The sequence below is a fragment of the Coregonus lavaretus genome (assembly GCF_964263955.1).
Source record: "Coregonus lavaretus genome assembly, chromosome: 22".
Lineage (NCBI taxonomy): Eukaryota > Metazoa > Chordata > Actinopteri > Salmoniformes > Salmonidae > Coregonus > Coregonus lavaretus.
Window position 1 is genome coordinate 1,045,061 of NC_140009.1, and position 22,133 is coordinate 1,067,193.

The 22,133-nt window shown below is 42.8% G+C and overlaps 1 protein-coding gene across 1 annotated transcript in view; it reads right to left on the minus strand.

Annotated features, from left to right (window-relative positions):
• Positions 1–20,478, minus strand: part of LOC311149371 (nerve growth factor-like) — an 89,684-nt gene extending 69,206 nt beyond the window's left edge. The window contains exon 1 of the mRNA XM_084186539.1: positions 20,285–20,478. The gene's annotated coding sequence lies outside the window, so the exon portion shown is untranslated. The remainder of the gene's footprint in view (positions 1–20,284) is intronic.
• Between the last annotated feature and the right edge of the window lie 1,655 nt (positions 20,479–22,133).

Sequence of the window (22,133 nt, forward strand, 5' to 3'; positions counted from 1 at the left end):
GGGGTAGATGTATGGGTGTTTACTAGGGTAGACGTATGAGTGTTTACTAGGGGTAGACGTATGGATGTTTACTAGGGGTAGACGTATGGATGTTTACTAGGGTAGACGTATGGGTGTTTACTAGGGGTAGACATATGGATGTTTACTAGGGGTAGACGTATGGATGTTTACTAGGGTAGATGTATGGGTGTTTACTAGGGTAGACGTATGGGTGTTTACTAGGGTAGACGTATGGGTGTTTACTAGGGGTAGATGTATGGATGTTTACTAGGGTAGATGTATGGGTGTTTACTAGGGGTAGACGTATGGGTGTTTACTAGGGGTAGATGTATGGATGTTTACTAGGGGTAGATGTATGGGTGTTTACTAGGGGTAGACGTATGGGTGTTTACTAGGGTAGACGTATGGGTGTTTACTAGGGTAGATGTATGGGTGTTTACTAGGGTAGATGTATGGGTGTTTACTAGGGTAGATGTATGGGTGTTTACTAGGGTAGATGTATGGATGTTTACTAGGGTAGATGTATGGGTGTTTACTAGGGTAGACGTATGGGTGTTTACTAGGGGTAGACATATGGGTGTTTACTAGGGGTAGATGTATGGGTGTTTACTAGGGGTAGACGTATGGGTGTTTACTAGGGTAGATGTATGGGTGTTTACTAGGGGTAGATGTATGGGTGTTTACTAGGGTAGATGTATGGGTGTTTACTAGGGGTAGATGTATGGGTGTTTACTAGGGTAGATGTATGGGTGTTTACTAGGGGTAGATGTATGGATGTTTACTAGGGTAGATGTATGGGTGTTTACTAGGGTAGACGTATGGGTGTTTACTAGGGTAGACGTATGGGTGTTTACTAGGGGTAGACATATGGGTGTTTACTAGGGGTAGACATATGGGTGTGTAATACAGGCTAAATATATAGATGTTGATGTTAAATGTACAGTATGATGAAGTGTATACACACTGTAAAATAAATCCAGACCATTGTCACAGTAAATTACTGTAAAATCAACAGTAACATACTGTATAACCTGAATACAGTAGATTACCATTCATTACATTGCATTGTGGGAAAATATTCAACGGCCAGGATATATTTGATGAATTTTGGACGTTACTGTAAAAAATGCTACGTAAACCACAGTAGCAGATCAATTGCAGTATTTGTGAATATTGAACAAATAGCACATGGTGACGACAAAATCAAAGCACATCCTCTGAAGCAAGAGAGTAAACTTTTTTGCAAATGATTATTATAAATTAAATATTTTATTCTTAGTTAAAGGTAGACTCAGCGAAATGATGTTGCCATTAGCAACACTGCAGATATTGAGATGAGTGAGATGCAAGACTTCGCTCTCACACAGTCACACAGTGACACAGTCACACAGTCACACAGTCACACAGTCACACAGTGACACAGTCACACAGTCACACAATCACACAGTCACACAGTCACACAGTCACACAGTCACACAGTCACACAGTCACACAGTGACACAGTCACACAGTCACACAGTGACACAGTCACACAGTCAGACAGTCACACAGTCACACAGTCACACAGTCACACAGTGACACAGTGACACAGTCACACAGTCAGACAGTCACACAGTCACACAGTCACACAGTCACACAGTGACACAGTCACACAGTCACACAGTCAGACAGTCACACAGTGACACAGTCACACAGTCACACAGTCACACAGTGACACAGTCACACAGTGACACAGTCACACAGTCAGACAGTCACACAGTCACACAGTCACACAGTCACACAGTCACACAGTCAGACAGTCACACAGACACACAGTCACACAGTCACACAGTGACACAGTCACACAGTCACACAGTCACACAGTCACACAGTCACACAGTGACACAGTCACACAGTCAGACAGTCACACAGTCACACAGTCACACAGTCACACAGTCACACAGTGACACAGTCACACAGTCAGACAGTCACACAGTCACACAGTCACACAGTGACACAGTCACACAGTCACACAGTGACACAGTCACACAGTCAGACAGTCACACAGTCACACAGTCACACAGTCACACAGTGACACAGTCACACAGTCAGACAGTCACACAGTCACACAGTCACACAGTCACACAGTGACACAGTCACACAGTCACACAGTCACACAGTCACACAGTCACACAGTCACACAGTCAGACAGTCACACAGTCACACAGTATCTGTGCATGTGCACGGTTCGCTTCACGCTGTTTCAAGTGGTAGCCAGGGAACCAAAACAGTGGAGAAGTTGAGGCTCGTTCTTCAACGCTCTTAGTTGTTATGGAAATTGACCCACTATGCTGTTTACTTTCTGCATCTACGTCATATTGCTGAGTCTACCTTTTAATTGGTGTCTGTTTTGTTATGTTATATGCATTGCTTTATTTGTGGCCTTGCTGTTGTATATTATAGACAAAATATACAATCAGAAAACTGTCGGTGTAAAGGCATCTTACATACAGGCTCCATTTAACTCGGACGCCATCTTTACCCATAACCCCATACCATAATTTTTTTTTTCAATTTTTGTCAATTAGCAGAAGCTCTTATCCAGAGCGACTTACAGGTGCAATTAGGGTTAAGTGCCTTGCTCAAGGGCACATCGACCGCTAGGTTTCCTGCCGCCTATACTACAGGTCAATCCAAAAGTATCCACCGGGTGTCACAATAGCAATGTTAATAATAGTTCCATATAATTCTTCACACAATAATAATTTTCTAAACAGTTTCTATACGTTTCTAAAATATTAATAAATCAACCAAAATGTGACACCGTAGCTCATCTGGGGCGTTTGACGGCCTTAATAACAAACTTTTATGTAATCTGTAAATATTAATAATAAATGTAAAATCACAAAGCTGTTTAGCCAAGGAGAAAATACAGAATCTTGCTCAGCCATGATTGGTTGAAAAAATGAGGGGACTGGGACATTCATGAGATAAAAAGTCCATTCTGTCAAGCCTTCTGTCAAGTGGCACGTCCTGCTATCTGCAACCGCGGAATATTAGAAAAATCCACAGATCATAGAATTTACTCATATTTTCATCATGGACAACATGCAAAGTTTAGGTATAGCTTTTAATAACAGTGTTGCCCTGAATTCAGCTTGTGGCATCAATGCAGCTCTGTGGAAGGAAATCATCAATGTCGGGTTGATGCCAAGTGGGAAGGATATTTTCAAAGTGTTTCAGTCTGTCATGAATCATAATCCATAACTACACAGGAGTCTACAGTTAAAATAGCTTCCTAGCTACTTTATTATGTGCATGCTTTATTAGCTGAACACAGTATCATATAGTCATTTTCATTTCTAGCTATTGTTAGCTAGCTAGCTAGCTAGAGCTATCTAGCTAAACATTTGCATACTGGTAGCCTGCTAGCTAACGTTAGTTGGCCAGCTGGATTCTGTTGGTCGCTAGCTAGCTAACTAGCGTTAGAATGTTTATTGCTGATGTGCTAAGGCAAGCCATGCATGATATGATGATAATCATTTTCATGTTTGTCAGTTTGTCTTGTTTACCTACTGAAAATAGCCACTGTGGTGAGAATGCTAACCCGTGTTAGGCGATAGGGACACAGGCTAAGTTGGCTAGCTAGCTAGCCATGAATGAAATGATGGCTAAATAGCTATCTAGATTGGATTATAGATTTAGGTGTAGGCCGTTTTTTTGCATGTTAAACTAGCTGGCTAGCTAGATGAATACCATTTACACCTAGCTAGCTGGTAATTATGAAGTTAAATGTTTGCTAAATCAGTTATGTTGCTGTGTTGCTGGAAGCAGGTTGAACTGGACTTGTTTTTTTAGCTGGTGAATTGTACTACAGCTGTAGCTGTCAACAGGCAATAACAAGCTATAGGAGATTAATGAATTCATGTTTTAACTCTAGCCTATTTTTCTGGAATTTGTCTTTCAGCATAAAAAGAACCGGTTTCCTCCACCAGTACATGGAGAGGAACTAGGGTGAACAAGCAGCACTTTGGGTACAGTGCATTCGTAAGGTATTCAGACCCCTTTACTTTTTCCACATTTTGTTACGTTACAGCCTTACTCTAAAATGGATTAAAAAACTTTTTTTCCTCATCAATATACACACAACACCCCATAATGACATGGATATGATTTGGAAAGGCATGTCAGAGCAAAAACCAAGCCATGAGGTCGAAGGAATTATCCGTAGAGCTCCGAGACAGGATTGTGTCGAAGGAACAGATCTGGGGAAGGGTACCAAAGACATTCTACAGCATTGAAGGTCCCCAAGAACACAGTGGCCTCCATCATTCTTAAATGGAATAAATTTGGAACCACCAAGACTCTTCCTAGAGCTGGCCGCCCGGCCAAACTGAGCAATCGGGGGAGAAGGGCGTTGGTCAGTGAGGTGAAAAATAAAAATGTTAAGAAAACCACAGTTATGTTAAACATGTTATCTCTAGAATTTGAAAACGTTACCATGCATACAAACCGGAAAACAGTCCCGTACCAACGTAGGAAGAAGAGAGCCATGCAGCATTAACACTCCCTGTTGGTAGTGCTAAGTTGACATGTATATCAATGCAACTACAGTCTTAATGGAGTCGATAGCTCAGAAATAAATAATAATGATTGGATTATTTGGAATGCACTTGAATTATTATAGGTAGGCTAAGTAACCTTTTTACAGAATGGCATTACAGAATTTGCAATTCTACTTGTTAGATTTTCACATATGAATGTTTCTCACATGTAGAACTGCAAATTTGATTTTCACATCTGCAATTTTCACATGTGAAACTGCAAATTTCACATTTTATTGGAAGGTTGTATGAGTGAGTGAGTGTGTGTGTGTGTGTGTGTGTGCGTGCGTGCGAGTGTGTGTGTGCGTGTCAGGAATCTCCATGTCACTCTCACTGATCTGTCACGCCCTGAGCATGAGACAACACGCTCACTATCAGCCCACTGTCTCACACATTCAGGTTCAGGTTAGGATTTGGCCTGGGAGGGAAGTGTGTGTGTGTGTGTGTGTGTGTGTGTGTGTGTGTGTGTGTGTGTGTGTGTGTGTGTGTGTGTGTGTGTGTGTGTGTGTGTCTGTGTGTGTCTGTGTGTGTGTGTGTGTGTGTGTGTGTGTGTGTCTGTGTGTGTGTGTGTGTGTGTGTGTGTCTGTCTGTGTGTGTGTGTGTGTGTGTGTGTGTGTGTCTGTGTGTGTGTGTGTGTGTGTGTGTGTGTCTGTCTGTGTGTGTGTGTGTGTGTGTGTGTGTGTGTGCGTGTGTGTCTCTGTGTGTGTGTGTGTGTGTCTGTCTGTCTGTCTGTCTGTCTGTCTGTGTGTGTGTGTGTGTGTGTGTGTGTGTGTGTGTGTGTGTGTATGTGTGTGTGTGTGTGTGTGTGTGTGTGTGTGTGTGTGTGTGTGTGTCTGTGTGTGTGTGTGTCTGTCTGTCTGTCTGTGTGTGTGTGTGTGTGTGTGTGTGTGTGTGTGTGTGTGTGTGTGTGTGTGTGTGTGTGTGTGTGTGTGTGTGTGTGTGTGTGGAAGCGGAGAGCTATGTTTGTTTTTGAGGAGAGATTAATCTGTGTGTGCCCCCTTACAATAAAAACACATGGCAAATTTGCAGTTTCACATTTGAAATAGCTGTTTTCACATGTTTAGCTTGTATTATATTTAGTGTTCACGTTAACACCAACTTTTAACATGTTGTTTTCACCTCACATGAGAAATGTGCAGTTTCACATGTTGAAAGCTTTCACGTGAGAATCTGATGTGCAGTTTCATATAAGAACAACATTCACATGTGAATAGACAGATTTTTTAGGGGAGTTTTTTATATGCTAATTAGATTTCTGCGGGAGCGCGGACATCAGATCTAGGGGTGAACCGTGTTTTTAGGCTATGCAGTGTTTGTTTAAATTTACTTTGTTCACAAACATTGGAGTAAACGTTAAATTAGATTTTCACATGTGGATTTAAAAAATATATATATTTGGTCACTCTGACAAAGCTCCAGAGTTCCTCTGTGGAGATGGGAGAACCTTCCAGAAGGACAACCATTTCTGCAGCACACCACCAATCAGGCCTTTATGGTAGAGTGGCCAGACGGAAGCTACAGTCAAGGGGTCTGAATATAGATACAGTATCAGTAAGAATGTTGTAGCATTGTTTTTTTGTTTTTTTAACCTTTATTTAACTAGGCAAGTCAGTTAAGAACAAATTCTTATTTACAATGACGGCCTACACCGGCCAAACCCGGACGACGCTGGGCCAATTTTGCGCCGCCCTATGGGACTCCCAATCACGGCCCGGTTGTGATACAGCCTGGAATCGAACCAGGGGGTCTGTAGTGACGCCTCTAGCACTGAGATGCAGTGTCTTAGACCGCTGCGCCACTCGGGAATTACAAATTCACATATGAAAAAACAATCACAATTTGCAGTTTCATATGTGAAAAACTTTTCCGTGATTGTTTTTCACATGTGAACTTGAAATTGCACATGTGAAAGTGAGATTTTCACATTTCAACGTTTTTTCACATAGGAAACTGGAAATACATATTTTTTTTTACATGTGATTAGCATAATAGAAAATCACCAAAAAAATCCGTCTGTTTAAAGATGCACTATGCAGAAATAGATCCGCCATTTCCTGGTTGCTAAAATTCTAACAGTTTGCCTCATTTCAGTTTATGTGACAAAACAAGCCATTATAGAGTAGAGAATCTAAACTGCTGTGAAATATATTTTCCATCACCAAAACAATTCTACTTTAAGCTGTTGGAAGCTGGTGTACAAAACCGAAAGTAAAAGAACGGGAAGTATAGAAATAGCGCAGATAGAACAGATCTACCGCTTCTTAGACTGGCTTTCAATGAGAATGACAGATCTATAACAAACATTTCTATGTGAATTTAGTCGGGACGCCCCAAAAAGTGACATTTTGCAGCTTTAAAAATTAAAAATGTTACATCATGGATCCGTAGTCTTTGGATTTGAGAATTTTCTCCAGCCCCTTTCCCACAGCTTTTTACCGAAACTGAGGTGGGCTGAACACTTTGTTAATGTTTCAATTGAGAATTGCCGCTTTAAAGACATTTAAATGGAGTAACAGTGTTTTATGGTGCAATCCTCTAGTTAGTGAGTTACTTTTGGTCCATTAATATCAAGAAAACTTCTGAAGGCGAGAACAAAATCCTTAGCATTGCAAAAACAAAAATAATGATATTGAAAGCAAAACATGAACCCAAAAGTATTGATAGTAGAACATAAAACCCAAAAGTATTGATAAACAAAATATTGCAAGGAAATAATAAATGCGAGAGCAAATGAATTGCAAATGGATGCAAAAAATAGTTTTCAGTGAATTTGTTTTAAAATGATAAAGCAATTAAACAAAACACCTCCCTCTTTCCTGCAATTTTCCCTATCTTCGGTTATGTTTCCCTGGCCTTTGCTTTCGCTACCCTTTTTCCAGTTGTAAGTTTTGGCACATTTTGTTCCAGCAATATGTGACCCTGGTTTGCCCGTGAAGCTTAGCAGGGTCCCTGGATGGGAGACCAGATGTAGCTGGAAGTGGTGAAAATGTAAATGTCCGAAAACAAGTCCTGTCCGACTCGGGAAAATGCCACATTTTATTTTTATATGTTTTATTGTTGTAAGCAGGTTGTGTGTGTCTATGTGTGTAGGTCCTCCTGTGGTGTTGTAACATAATCTGTTTTCCTCTGTTGGTGTCTGAGTCAGGAGCGTCATGTCAAGGCGAGATGGGAGGACAAAGAGAGTTAAAATCAAATTAAAATCTATTTTTAATTGTCTCATTCGCTGAATATAACGGGTCTAGACTTAACCGTGAAATGCTTGCTTACGAGCCCTTCCCAACGATGTAGCTAAACAATTATAATAAAAAGAAAAATAGTAACACAGGAGGAATAAAATACACAAATGGAGCTATATACAGGAAGTACCAGATCAATGTGGAGCTATATACAGGAAGTACCAGATCAATGTGGAGCTATATACAGGAAGTACCAGATCAATGTGGAGCTATATACAGGAAGTACCAGATCAATGTGGAGCTATATACAGGAAGTACCAGATCAATGTGGACCTATATACAGGAAGTACCAGATCAATGTGGACCTATATACAGGAAGTACCAGATCAATGTGGAGCTATATACAGGAAGTACCAGATCAATGTGGAGCTATATACAGGAAGTACCAGATCAATGTGGAGCTATATACAGGAAGTACCAGATCAATGTGGAGCTATATACAGGAAGTACCAGATCAATGTGGAGCTATATACAGGAAGTACCAGATCAATGTGGAGCTATATACAGGAAGTACCAGATCAATGTGGAGCTATATACAGGGAGTAACAGTACCAGATCAATGTGCAGGGTACGAGGTATTTGAGGTATAATTTGTATTATTTTATTTTTTTGTCATTTAGCAGACGCTCTTATCCAGAGTGACTTAGAGGACTAATTAGGGTTAAGTGCCTTGCTCAAGGATACATCGACAGAGGGATTAGAACAAGCGACCTTTCGGTTACTGGCACAACGCTCTTAACCACTAAGCTACCTGCCGCCCATGAAGGCAGGGTAAAGTGACTAGGCATCAGGATAGATAATAATAAGGTATTTGAGGTAGATATGTACATGAAGGCAGGGTAAAGTGACTAGGCATCAGGATAGATAATAATAAGGTATTTGAGGTAGATATGTACATGAAGGCAGGGTAAAGTGACTAGGCATCAGGATAGATAATAATAAGGTATTTGAGGTAGATATGTACATGAAGGCAGGGTAAAGTGACTAGGCATCAGGATAGATAATAATAAGGTATTTGAGGTAGATATGTACATGAAGGCAGGGTAAAGTGACTAGGCATCAGGATAGATAATAATAAGGTATTTGAGGTAGATATGTACATGAAGGCAGGGTAAAGTGACTAGGCATCAGGATAGATAATAATAAGGTATTTGAGGTAGATATGTACATGAAGGCAGGGTAAAGTGACTTGGCATCAGGATAGTGTGTGTGTGTGTGCGTATGTAGTGTATGTGAATGTGTTTGTGTTTTGTGTGAGAGTGTCAGTGTAGTGTGTGTGTGTGTGAATATGGTGTGTATTTATAAACTGGGTGGTTCAACCCTGAATGCTGATTGTCTGACAGCCGTGGTATTTCAGACCGTACACCACAGGTATGACAAAACATTTATTTTTACTGCTCTAATTACGTTGGTAACCAGTTTATAATAGCAATAAGGCACCTTGGGGGTTTGTGATATATGGCCAATACACCACGGCTAAGGGCTGTATCCAGGGACTCTGCGTTGTGTCGTGCATAAGAACAGCCCTTAGCCGTGGTGTATTGGACAAATACCCCCTCATGCCTTATTTGCTAAATATAGTCTTGTGAGTGTGCATAGAGTGTGTGTAAGATTGGGTCAGTGCAGATAGTCCGGGTAACCATTATTGAACTATTTAGCAGTCTGGCTATTTAGCATTCTTATGGCTTGGGGGTAGAAACTGTCACAGAGCCTGTTGGTCCGAGAACCGATGCTCCGGTACCGTTTGCCGGACGCTAGCAGAGAGAACAGTCTATGACTAGGGTGGCTGGAGTCTTTGGCAATTTTTCGGGCCTTCCTCGGACACCGCCTGATACTGTATAGAGGTCCTGGATGACAGGGAGCTCGGCCCCAGTGATGTACTGGGCTGTTTGCACCAGATACAAACCCCCCAAAAATCGATTTTAATTCCAGGTTGTAAGGCAACAAAATAGGAAAAATGCCAAGGGGGGTGAATATTTACATGCTTCCCATATAAGAAGAGTGGCTGTGTAAACATCAGCAGTTTGTACAGAATAATCAAATCAAATTAAGCTTTATTTATATAGCACATTTCAGACATGGAATGCAACGCAATGTGCTTCACAGAAGAAAACTAATAAAAACAATGAAAATAAAAACTGAAATATTTACTACAACAAACATGAGAGGATAAAAAACTAAAGAATAACAATAAAACTGAATGACTAAAAAGCCTCCTGAGGAAAAGCAAAGCTAAAAAGGTGTGTTTTAAGATCTCTTTTTAAAATGTCCACAGTTTCAGCCCCCATTAGGTTCTCTGGCAGGCTATTCCAGAGGCTGGGGGCATAGTAACTAAAGGCTGCCTCACCATGCCTCTTGGTTCTGGGCTTTGGGATAGTTAAAGGCCAGTGCCAGAGGACCTGAGGGACCTACTGGGTACATAACTTAAAAACTCACAGGCAGCCAGTGCAGAGAACTTAAAACCGGTGTAATGTGTGCTCTCTGTCTGGTCTTGGTCAGTACCCATCCTGCAGCATTCTGTATGTTTTGCAGTTGACCAATGGCTTTCTTGGGTAGACCAGACAGGAGAGCATTACAGTAGTCAAGCCTGCTTGTAATAAAAGCATGGATGAGTCTCTCTGTATCAGCCTGAGAGAGAAACGGACACACCTTGGTAATATTCCTCAGGTGGTAAAAAGCTGTTTTGGTCACATTCCTAACGTGTGATTCTAAATTGAGTTCAGTATCTAAAACAACACCTAGGTTTTTAGCTGGTGTTTTATCTTTATTGCCCGTGAATTATAATGTGCGTCCAGATTCTCTCTCTGTGCTTTGGCTCCAACTATAAGTACCTCGGTCTTGTCTTGATTTAGCTGGAGGAAGTTGTGAGCCATCCAAGCGTTTAAATCACTAATACAGCCTAATAATTTATCCGTGGAGCTAAAATCCTCTGGTGACACAGAAATGTAAAGTTGTGTATCGTCAGCGTAGCAGTGAAAATCAAAGTTTTGCTTTCTGATAACGCTGCCAAGGGGTAACATATATAAACTGAACAGTACCGGACCCAAAATCGAACCTTGTGGAACGCCACATGTGATATGTATTTTCTCTGAGTTATGTTCACCAAGGATGACAAAAAACTCTCTACCGGTTAAGTAGGTCCTTAACCAATTTAGAACTAGACCGGAGAGGCCAACCCACCTCTCCAGTCTGTCCAGGAGGACATCATGGTCAACAGAGGCCAACCCACCTCTCCAGTCTGTCCAGAAGGACATCATGGTCAACAGAGGACAACCCACCTCTCCAGTCTGTCCAGAAGGACATCATGGTCAACAGAGGACAACCACCTCACCAGTCTGTCCAGAAGGACATCATGGTCAACAGAGGCCAACCCACCTCTCCAGTCTGTCCAGAAGGACATCCTGGTCAACAGAGGCCAACCACCTCTCCAGTCTGTCCTGAAGGACATCATGGTCAACAGAGGACAACCCACCTCTCCAGTCTGTCCAGAAGGACATCATGGTCAACAGAGGACAACCACCTCACCAGTCTGTCCAGAAGGACATCATGGTCAACAGAGGCCAACCCACCTCTCCAGTCTGTCCAGAAGGACATCCTGGTCAACAGAGGCCAACCCACCTCTCCAGTCTGTCCTGAAGGACATCATGGTCAACAGAGGCCAACCCACCTCTCCTGAAGGACATCATGGTCAACAGAGGCCAACCCACCTCTCCAGTCTGTCCAGAAGGACATCATGGTCAACAGAGTCGAATGCAGCACTTAAATCCAAGAGTACAAGGATAGAGAGCTGTTTGCCATCTGTGTTGGCTCTAAGATCATTTACCACTTTAACTAACTGTGCAGATTGGATTTTTTTTTTAAATACAGTTGGCCCTTAAAATCATTTAGCTGTTTGAAAACCAAACATTTTGCTTAAGAATGGAAGAATGGAGATTGGCCGAAAATTTCTAATAGCTGAAGAATCTAGATTACTCGATTCTTCAGAAGGGGTTCACCGTAGCAGTTTATAGTGCAGTGGGGAAAGTGCCTGTAAACAGGGAGTGATTAACAACACTGGGCGAAAAGGTTTGCACCATATCCTGACATTCTGAATCCAGATGTCTTTTAGACATTTATGATATTGGGATTACTCTGAGTATCACTACTATTTCCTATGACTCATTAAATATGCTGAGATATGACATCCTATTTTCTCTCTTCCTGTTGACAAATACTGACTGTATACGTCGCATATCTGGGTTTTCTCAGCACATTCAAGATAATATGCTATATTGATTCCAAATATGATTCTCTTTGCTGAGGTCCATATCCGGATCTTGATATGATTTTGATATGCTGAATATAAGGACGATTTCTGATCCATTTCTGAGTTTTCAGCACATGCTCAAAAATTTGTCAAATATGAAATCCATATTTTTCTTTCATGCACAAATCATTTTTGGATTCCCTTCGGATATCATACATGGTATGGCCGGATATTGACTCTTTAGATATCCTGAGATAGGCCTATGTGGACATCTTATCTTCTCTATATGATGACAAATACTGACAGTAGGCCTACATAGTATATTTTCTCAGCAAATACAATGCATATGCTCTTGACTGAGGTCGATATCAGGATGTTGATATGTTTTTTGATATGCTAAATAAGGACGATTTTATGCTTATTTGAGTTTTGAGGACATGCTCAATAACTGGACATACAGTGGGGGAAAAAAGTATTTAGTCAGCCACCAATTGTGCAAGTTCTCCCACTTAAAAAGATGAGAGAGGCCTGTAATTTTCATCATAGGTACACGTCAACTATGACAGACAAAATGAGAAAAAAATATCCAGAAAATCACATTGTAGGATTTTTTATAAATTTATTTGCAAATTATGGTGGAAAATAAGTATTTGGTCAACTACAAACAAGCAAGATTTCTGGCTCTCACAGACCTGTAACTGCTTCTTTAAGAGGCTCCTCTGTCCTCCACTCGTTACCTATATTAATGGCACCTGTTTGAACTTGTTATCAGTATAAAAGACACCTGTCCACAACCTCAAACAGTCACACTCCAAACTCCACTATGGCCAAGACCAAAGAGCTGTCAAAGGACACCAGAAACAAAATTGTAGACCTGCACCAGGCTGGGAAGACTGAATCTGCAATAGGTAAGCAGCTTGGTTTGAAGAAATCAACTGTGGGAGCAATTATTAGGAAATGGAAGACATACAAGACCACTGATAATCTCCCTCGATCTGGGGCTCCACACAAGATCTCACCCCGTGGGGTCAAAATGATCACAAGAACGGTGAGCAAAAATCCCAGAACCACACGGGGGGACCTAGTGAATGACCTGCAGAGAGCTGGGACCAAAGTAACAAAGCCTACCATCAGTAACACACTACGCCGCCAGGGACTCAAATCCTGCAGTGCCAGACGTGTCCCCCTGCTTAAGCCAGTACATGTCCAGGCCCGTCTGAAGTTTGCTAGAGTGCATTTGGATGATCCAGAAGAGGATTGGGAGAATGTCATATGGTCAGATGAAACCAAAATAGAACTTTTTGGTAAAAACTCAACTCGTCGTGTTTGGAGGACAAAGAATGCTGAGTTGCATCCAAAGAACACCATACCTACTGTGAAGCATGGGGGTGGAAACATCATGCTTTGGGGCTGTTTTTCTGCAAAGGGACCAGGACGACTGATCCGTGTAAAGGAAAGAATGAATGGGGCCATGTATCGTGAGATTTTGAGTGAAAACCTCCTTCCATCAGCAAGGGCATTGAAGATGAAACGTGGCTGGGTCTTTCAGCATGACAATGATCCCAAACACACCGCCCGGGCATCGAAGGAGTGGCTTCGTAAGAAGCATTTCAAGGTCCTGGAGTGGCCTAGCCAGTCTCCAGATCTCAAGCCCATAGAAAATCTTTGGAGGGAGTTGAAAGTCCGTGTTGCCCAGCGACAGCCCCAAAACATCACTGCTCTAGAGGAGATCTGCATGGAGGAATGGGCCAAAATACCAGCAACAGTGTGTGAAAACCTTGTGAAGACTTACAGAAAACGTTTGACCTGTGTCATTGCCAACTAAGGGTATATAACAAAGTATTGAGAAACTTTTGTTATTGACCAAATACTTATTTTCCACCATAATTTGCAAATAAATTCATTAAAAATCCTACAATGTGATTTTCTGGATTTTTTTCTCTCATTTTGTCTGTCATAGTTGACGTGTACCTATGATGAAAATTACAGGCCACTCTCATCTTTTTAAGTGGGAGAACTTGCACAATTGGTGGCTGACTAAATACTTTTTTCCCCCACTGTATATTAAATCCATATAATTATTTCTGACACTAGCTATAATTTTTTTATTACCTCTGGATAAAGGTACACGCAAACTGCAATTTAAAAGCACTGTAAGTGATAGCCTAGCAAGAAGAATCACATATTTTCTGCTGTGGAGTTCCAACAGTCATTTTTGAATTTCGGAGCCACAAATGAGTGAGAAAAACGGTGTGTTCAAACTGACAACAGGAGACATAAATAAGGGAGAAGCTGTTCAGAAAATACCTCAAAGAAGTTACCGCTAAAGTGATTAGCTAATTTGAGATGTTTTATTTATATTAGCAACTAGCAACTACAACAGGACTCCCGAGTGGTGCACTGGTCTAAGGCACTGCATCGAAGTGCTAGCTGTGCCACTAGAGATCCTGGTTCGAATCCAGGCTCTGTCGTAGCCGGCCGTGACCGGGAGACCCATGGGGCGGTGCACAATTGGCAGGGTAGAGGAGGGAATGGCCGGCAGGGATGTTGGTAGAGCAGGGTTGTGGGTTTGTTTCCCACGGGGGGCCAGTATGAAAAAAATAAAATAATGTATGCACTCACTGTTCCAGTCTGTGCAAAACAGTCCTGTAGTTTAGCATCTGAGTCATCTGACCACTTCCGTATTGAGCAAGTCACTGGCACTATACAGCTGGTTGAGTGGCCACTAGGAGCGCCGCTTCTGGATGAGCATTTTCTTGTTTGCTTATGGCCTTATACAACTCGTTGAGTGCGGTCTTAGTGCCAGCATCGGCTTGTGGTGGTAAATAGACAGCTACGAAAAATATAGATGAAAACTCTCTTGGTAAATAGTCTACAGGTTATCATAAGATCTTTGTCCAGTTCGAGGTGAGTAATCGTTGTCCTGATATCCAGAAGCTATTTTCAGTCAAAAGAAATGGTAGCAGCAACATTATGTACAAAATAAGTTACAAACAATGCGAAAAAACACACAAACTAGCACAGTTGGTTAGGAGCCCGTAAAACGACACCCATCTCCTCCAGCGCCATTGTATATGTGTCATGTGCCTTTTACTGAGGAGTGGCTTCCATCTGGCCACTCTACCATAAAGGCCTGATTGGTGGAGTGCTGCAGAGATGGTTGTCCTTCTGGAAGGTTCTCCCATCTCCACAGAGGAACTCTGGAGCTCCGTCAGAGTGACCATTGGGTTCTTGGTCACCTCCCTGACCAAGGCCCTTCTCCCCTGATTGCTCAGTTTGGCCGGGCGGCCAGCTCTAGAAAGAGTCTTGGTTGTTCCAAACTTCTTCTATTTAAGAATGATGGAGGCCACTGTGTTCTTGGGGACCTTCAATGCTGCAGAAAAGTTTTGGTACCCTTCCCCAGATCAGTGCCTCGACACAATCCTGTCTCGGAGCTCTAGGGACAATTCCTTCGACCTCATGGCTTGATTTTTGCTCTGACACGCACTGTCAACTGTGGGACCTTATATAGACAGGTGTGTGCCTTTCCAAATCATGTCCAATCAATTGAATTTACCACAGGTGGACTCCAATCAAGTTGTAGAAACATCTCAAGGATGATCAATGGAAACAGGATGCACCTGAGCTCAATTTCGAGTCGTCTCATAGCAAAGGGTCTGAATACTTATGTAAATAAGGTATTTCTGTTTTTTATATGTAATCAATTTGCAAGCAGTTCTAAATATCTGTTTTCGCTTTTCATTATGGGATATTGCGTAGATTGATGAGGGGAAAAAAAACAATTTAATCAATTTTATTACAAGGCTGTAACAAAATGTTGAAAAAGTGGATCTGAATACTTTTCCGAATCCACTGTATGTCGAAGAAGGCTAAAAAGGAAGTATGGAATTCCTGATTGGCCATACTGCCATGGCTAAATACTGAAAAAGAAGATGTTAGAGAGTTTCCCTGGTGGTGCAGAGGATAATGGACCTGGCTTGAGAATGAAACATTGCATGTTCAAACCCCACATGTCAATGTAAGAAATGTAAAAAAAAATATGGTTGTGTTTGTATGATTAAATGCTGTGTTTCTATATCACCTTGTAGTGGGCCTACAATACAGTCATTAAATGCAGATTGCCATTCAGTCTAGAGTGGAACATAATGGGGATGTTTTCCAATCTGCTTTCTTTTGCACGCTGAGAATGTTGTGGTAATATTAGTTAAAACGTAAATGTAACATTTTGTAAATGTTCTTGTAATGTTCTGAGGACCTCCAAGACAAGGTAAAATGTATATTGCGTGACCATAAATGGAATATTATGTTAAACCAAAACAAATATGCTATGAACGTCATAAAAACAGATTATCTGGAAATTGTGGAACATTATGCAACATTGTGGGAATGTTCTGTGCAACCTTTGTGAATATCAGAAGAATATTCTTGCAACATTTTTAAGGCAATGTCCTGTGCAACCTAACTTAAACATTGTATGAATGTCATCACAACTGAGCAGATTTTGTGTTTTGTAATGAATCCACACTGTTCCCACAACCTAATTAAATGTTCTGTGAACCTTTAAAGAACAGACGAAATGTCTTCTGGGAATATTGTTGTAACATCAGGTGAATGTTTTTTGCACCCTAAAATAAACATTGTAGAATCATCCACACAACTGGACAGTTTTTTTGTGTTTTGGGGAGATATATTTTATGATGTCCCCACAATGTTCCCACCAGACTGTTCCCACATCCTAATGAACTATTCTGGGAACGTTATTGCAATGTGAACCTAACTAATGTTTTGGGAACTTTCTCTGCACCAATTTTGGTTTGCTGGAAAAACATCACTGGTTATTACGTACCTGGAAACCTAATGAGAACTTTTGGGGAATGCTTCAAAAGAAACCAACTAATCATCAAGCTTTGACTGTGTTAATTGACTAAAATGTAAGTGTAATTATTTTTTAAATATTTTTTAAATATTATTGTCATGATTATTACACCAAATAGTAGTGGTACGGGTAGTAGGGGTGATGGTAATGATAGCAGTTTAATGATGGTGGTGGTAGTAGTAGTAGTAATGATGATGGTAGTAGGGGTGATGGTAACGGTACTAGTTTAATGACGGTAGTGATAGTGGTGGTAGTAGTAGTAGTAATGATGATGGTAGTAGGGGTGATGGTAATGATATCAGTTTAATGGTGGTGGTAGTAGTAGTAGTAATGATGATGGTAGTAGGGGTGATGGTAACGGTACTAGTTTAATGACGGTAGTGATAGTGGTGGTAGTAGTAGTAGTAATGATGATGGTAGTAGGGGTGATGGTAACGGTACTAGTTTAATGACGGTAGTGATGGTGGTGGTAGTAGTAGTAGTAATGATGATGGTAGTTGTAGTACTGATGTAATTGGTGATGAGGACAGTTAGTTATAGTTTTAGTAGGTAGTAGACAGAGATATTAGAGGTATAAATGCTTCTAGTGGTGGCACGTTCATTTCAGTAGTTATAATAGAAGCATGTTCATTTCAGTAGTTATAATAGAAGCATGTTCATTTCAGTAGTTATAATAGAAGCATGTTCATTTCAGTAGTTATAATAGAAGCATGTTCATTTCAGTAGTTATAATAGAAGCATGTTCATTTCAGTAGTTATAATAGAAGCATGTTAATTTCAGTAGTTATAATAGAAGCATGTTCATTTCAGTAGTTATAATAGAAACATGTTCATTTCAGTAGTTATAATAGAAGCATGTTCATTTCAGTAGTTATAATAGAAGCATGTTCATTTCAGTAGTTATAATAGAAACATGTTCATTTCAGTAGTTATAATAGAAGCATGTTCATTTCAGTAGTTATAATAGAAGCATGTTCATTTCAGTAGTTATAATAGAAGTTCATTTTATACTTTAATTAGTTGAACTACTTTATGCAATTTATTCTGTTGACTGTTACCATTTTATTGTTGTTCTTTCTATTATAAAGGTATTTTTTATAATTACTTTTTTATTATCTCTATTTTATATTATTATTATATTATTATTATTATCATCATGTACTATTTTATTACGATGTATATTTTATAAATTGTTACTTTGTCAATATTGACACAATGTTTTTCATGCCAATAAAGCAGCTTGGATTTGAGTTTGAGAGAAGAGAGAGGGGTGAGAGAAGAGAGAGAGTTCGTGTAACCTGAGGTCCCTTGGGTTTTCTAAACACTGAACTTGCTCCCATTGAAGTTCGCCCTCCCCTCCCCCTCCCCCTCCCCTCCCCTCCCCTCCCCTCCCCTCCCCTCCCCTCCCCTCCCCCTCCCCTCCTCCTCCTCACCCTATCCTATCCCTATTCTATCCCCCCTCCCTCCCTTCCCACTCTCCCACCTCTCTCTCCCTCCCTCCCTCCCTCCCTCCCTCCCTCCCTCCCTCCCTCCCTCCCTCTCCCACCTCTCTCTTTTCCCTCCCTCCCTCCCTCTCTCCTTCCCTCTCCCACCTCTCTCTTTTCCCTCCCTCCCTCCCTCTCTCCCTCCCTCTCCCACCTCTCTCTTCTCCCTCCCTCCCTCTCTCCCTCCCTCCCTCTCTCCCTCCCTCTCCCACCTCTTTCTAACAGGTAACAGAGTGACTGTTTAACTAACACAGGATCACAGCATAGAGAAGAGGATTACTACAACTATATACATTTACATTTAAGCATATTTGTACAACCATTCACCTGAAAACTCTGTCTGTCACAGTTCACTGTCATGTTCTGTTGAAACTCTGTTCTAAAGATAGAAAACCATTCCTTTACTCTCCAATACTTTAGACACGGATTAGTTACTCTGGTAGGCACTGATTAGTTACTCTGGTAGGATCTGATTAGTTACTCTGGTAGGATCTGATTAGTTACTCTGGTAGGATCTGATTAGTTACTCTGGTAGGCACTGATTAGTTACTCTGGTAGGCTCTGATTAGTTACTCTGGTAGGCTCTGATTAGTTACTCTGGTAGGCTCTGATTAGTTACTCTGGTAGGCTCTGATTAGTTACTCTGGTAGGATCTGATTAGTTACTCTGGTAGGATCTGATTAGTTACTCTGGTAGGCACTGATTAGTTACTCTGGTAGGATCTGATTAGTTACTCTGGTAGGCACTGATTAGTTACTCTGGTAGGCTCTGATTAGTTACTCTGGTAGGCTCTGATTAGTTACTCTGGTAGGCTCTGATTAGTTACTCTGGTAGGATCTGATTAGTTACTCTGGTAGGCACTGATTAGTTACTCTGGTAGGCTCTGATTAGTTACTCTGGTAGGCTCTGATTAGTTACTCTGGTAGGATCTGATTAGTTACTCTGGTAGGATCTGATTAGTTACTCTGGTAGGATCTGATTAGTTACTCTGGTAGGCACTGATTAGTTACTCTGGTAGGCTCTGATTAGTTACTCTGGTAGGCTCTGATTAGTTACTCTGGTAGGCAATGATTAGTTACTCTGGTAGGCACTGATTAGTTACTCTGGTAGGCTCTGATTAGTTACTCTGGTAGGATCTGATTAGTTACTCTGGTAGGATCTGATTAGTTACTCTGGTAGGATCTGATTAGTTACTCTGGTAGGATCTGATTAGTTACTCTGGTAGGATCTGATTAGTTACTCTGGTAGGCACTGATTAGTTACTCTGGTAGGCACTGATTAGTTACTCTGGTAGGCACTGATTAGTTACTCTGGTAGGCTCTGATTAGTTACTCTGGTAGGCTCTGATTAGTTACTCTGGTAGGCTCTGATTAGTTACTCTGGTAGGATCTGATTAGTTACTCTGGTAGGATCTGATTAGTTACTCTGGTAGGATCTGATTAGTTACTCTGGTAGGATCTGATTAGTTACTCTGGTAGGATCTGATTAGTTACTCTGGTAGGATCTGATTAGTTACTCTGGTAGGCAATGATTAGTTACTCTGGTAGGATCTGATTAGTTACTCTGGTAGGCTCTGATTAGTTACTCTGGTAGGCTCTGATTAGTTACTCTGGTAGCTCTGATTAGTTACTCTGGTAGGCTCTGATTAGTTTCTGTCTGCGGGGCCTCCTATTTAGCTTCTGTTTGCTACAAATGAAACTCGAAGGATCCACTTTCACTTAATAACAGGTATGGACAAAACAGACATGATATTACACAGACACACACACACACAAACACACACACACACACACACACACAGACACACAGACAGACACACACACACACACACACACACACACACACACACCGACACTTACCTCCGTCTAAGCTCTCCCTTGGTCCCTCACTCCCTCTCTCCTCCTTCAGTGAACCAAAGAGTGATATATTCAACTTCTCACTGTCCTCTCCGTCAGAATTATCCCAAACTCCCAATCCGACGTAATCTTTTAAAGCCTTAGATGCAGCTCCTGATCCATCCACTGTGTCTGTGTGTGTTGGTATGCCTCCCACTCTCTTTTGGAAAGAGTTGTTCCGAAAGTTACAGAGGAGTCCCATAGCTACTCCCACCCTCCTGTTAGGCTGCCTGAAGGTCCTAGTGCCTACCTGTGCTCTCTCCCTGCCTGCCTGGTGAGCTCCACTGTTCCTCAATGGTAGACATATCCAATGGCCCTGGAGCCTGGGGAGACACAGTTTTGCTGGTTGTCTTGTCTACCTGGTAGTTAATTGATTGATTGATTAGATTGGAAGGAGAACAATCTCTCGCCTACACTCTTCTCTTTTACTTACACTTAGATTGAGGTGAAGGATGGAAACCAGCAGTGCACACACCCAGGACCAGGACCAGGACCAGGACCAGGACCAGGACCAGGACCAGGACCAGGACCAGGACCAGGACCAGGACCAGGACTGAGCCACCTAGTGGATGTTTTTATCCACAATGTTTGCCCCCTCTCACCCCCGCTCTAATCTCCCTCTCACTCCCCTCTCACTCCCCTCTCACTCCCCTCTCATCCCTCTCACTCCCCTCTCACCCCCTCTCACCTCCCTCTCACCCCCCTCTCACCTCCCTCTCACCTCCCTCTTACCCCCCTCTCACCTCCCTCTCACCCCCCTCTCACCCCCCTCTCACCCCTCTCACCCCCCTCTCACCCCTCTCACTCCCCTCTCACCCCCCTCTCACCCCCTCTCACTCCCCTCTCACCCCCCTCTCATCCCCATCTCACCCCCCTCTCACCCCCCTCTCATCCCCATCTCACCCCCCTCTCACCCCCCTCTCACCTCCCTCTCACCTCCCTCTCACCCCCCTCTCACCTCCCTCTCACCTCCCTCTCACCCCCCTCTCACCCCTCTCACTCCCCTCTCACCCCCCTCTCACCTCCCTCTCACCTCCCTCTCACCCCCCTCTCACCTCCCTCTCACCTCCCTCTCACCCCCCTCTCATCCCCATCTCACCCCCCTCTCACCCCCCTCTCACCCCCCTCTCACCTCCCTCTCACCTCCCTCTCACCCCCCTCTCACCTCCCTCTCACCTCCCTCTCACCCCCCTCTCACCCCTCTCACTCCCCTCTCACTCCCCTCTCACCCCCCTCTCATCCCCATCTCACCCCCCTCTCACCTCCCTCTAATCCCCATCTCACCTCCCTCTCACCCCCCTCTCACCCCTCTCACTCCCCTCTCACCCCCCTCTCACCTCCCTCTCACCTCCCTCTCACCCCCCTCTCACCTCCCTCTCACCTCCCTCTCACCCCCCTCTCATCCCCATCTCACCCCCCTCTCACCCCCCTCTCACCCCCCTCTCACCTCCCTCTCACCTCCCTCTCACCTCCCTCTCACCTCCCTCTCACCCCCCTCTCACCCCTCTCACTCCCCTCTCACCCCCCTCTCACCTCCCTCTCACCCCCCTCTCACCTCCCTCTCACCTCCCTCTCACCCCCCTCTCACCCCTCTCACTCCCCTCTCACCCCCCTCTCACCTCCCTCTCACCTCCCTCTCACCCCCCTCTCACCTCCCTCTCACCTCCCTCTCACCCCCCTCTCACCCCTCTCACCCCCCTCTCACCTCCCTCTCACCTCCCTCTCACCCCCCTCTCACCTCCCTCTCACCTCCCTCTCACCTCCCTCTCACCCCCCCCTCACTCCCCTCTCATCCCTCTTTCACTCACACTTT